Raw genomic sequence first — 1,927 nt, 5'->3', positions numbered from 1 at the left:
CTTATGTTTTCATGGTGACTTCACAGAAACATCAAATAACTCTGCTTTCTTACTCCACAGACGCTGCCAGAACTGCTGAGTTCCTCCAGCATTACCTGTTTTTGTTTGTGTATTAATTTGAGGTGTTACATTTGGTTGCAACATTGAAGCGAGATGTGAGTTTAATTTCTTTCTGAAATGGTGGTCCCATTACCCAGCACTTGGCCCATATCCCTCTAAATTCTTCCAAGTCACAGACCCACTCCAATTTGCCACCTGATGTCGGGAAGAAGAGGCCTCATCTTCCACCTTGAGATCCTGCAACCATACAGGGGCAATGTGACTTTCACCATTTTCCTCATTTCCCCTTTCCCCACATTAACCCTGTCCCAAGCCTCCAACTCGGCAACACCCTCTTGACCTGTCCATCACTTTCCCATCTATCCGCTCCAGTTTCCTCTCTGACTTATCACCATCTCCCCCACTTTCATCTATGTATCACATTCTCAGTTGCCTTCCGCCCAACCCTTGCCCCCACCCCATTTATCTCTCAACCACCCCCCTCCCCGGCCCTCAAGCCTCATCACTTTTAGAATACTGCATTCGATTCTGGCCTCCCTGCTATAGGAAAGATGTTGCAATACTTGATAGGCTTGAGAAAAGATTTAAAAGGATGTTGGTGTCGAGAGTGCGGTGCTGGAAAAGCACAGATAACTCAGCATCCAAATCAAATAGGCATTTACAGGAGCAGACGTTCAAAGGCATAAATGGATTTATGGAATCCACGTTAGCATGACAGGCTGAAAGAAAATCTCATGAAGAGCACTGTCTCCTGGTCCTTCTTCACAGTGACTGAGACTGTGAGAGCAATGAGGTGATGTTGTGTTTTTTATAATGCACCAGTTCATGTTCAGCTGGAGCATTGTTTCACGTTCTGGAAGCCAGACGATCGGAAGGATCGTGGAGACAATCAAGACGAGGTCAAGCAGGTTTACAAGAAAGCTCCCGGGGACGAGTATGCTCAGTTCGCATCATCACTTGGAGGAGTTGGAACTGGTTTTCTGAGGAAGATTCGGCTGAGGAAGGATCAGAGTGAAGTGGACAAAATGATGTGAGGCCTGGGCTGGATTAGAGATTAAGATTCTCCTTCACAGAGAAACTGAGTTCGATAGGCACCAGATTAAAAGGACTTGAGAAAAGCTGCAGAAGTAGAATGAGGAAACTACTGATTTTGTCTGAAATAGTATTGAGACATTTATAAATGTTTACCAAGAAAACAAATGATTTGATGATTCCCTCTCAGGACTCTTTGGGGTCCCCAGATTGAGAAAGGAGGAATGTAAAGAGTTAGTTTTGTATCTCTTGCTATGACACACAGGATATTCCTATCTCCAGAACAAGACCCAAGATGCAGTTTCAAAACCACTTCCAGTCCCTACATTCCTCCCTTCCTCTGTAATCTCCACTAGCACTGACACCAACACTCTCAAACAAAAACTAACAAACTTAAAAGACCCAGTGCAACCCATGGACAAAACCAACGTCATCTACAAAATTCCATGCAAGGACTGCCACAAACACTACGTAGGACAAACAGGAAGAAAGTTAGCCAACAGGATACACGAACCCCCGCTAGCCACAAAAAATTCCTCCCTCGTAGCCCTACACATGGATGAAAAAAAAACACTATTTCGACTGGGACAACACATCTATCCTGGGACAGGCTAAGCAAAGACATGCCAGAGAATTCCTTAGAGGCCTGGCACTCCAACCACAACGCCATAAACAAACACATAGATCTAGATACCATCTATCAACCCCTCAGAAAACGAACAGGAAATGACATCACCACAAACCCCAGGAACCCCATCCTAGACAAACATATAAATAGAAAGCAGGAGACAACAGCCAGGTAATGAAACGTCTGGATATCAAACCCACAGCTCAG

Source organism: Chiloscyllium plagiosum, chromosome 21 (genome assembly GCF_004010195.1).
Source record: "Chiloscyllium plagiosum isolate BGI_BamShark_2017 chromosome 21, ASM401019v2, whole genome shotgun sequence".
NCBI lineage: Eukaryota > Metazoa > Chordata > Chondrichthyes > Orectolobiformes > Hemiscylliidae > Chiloscyllium > Chiloscyllium plagiosum.
The sequence above is the reverse complement of the archived record's forward strand: the minus strand, read 5'-3'. Positions refer to the sequence as shown.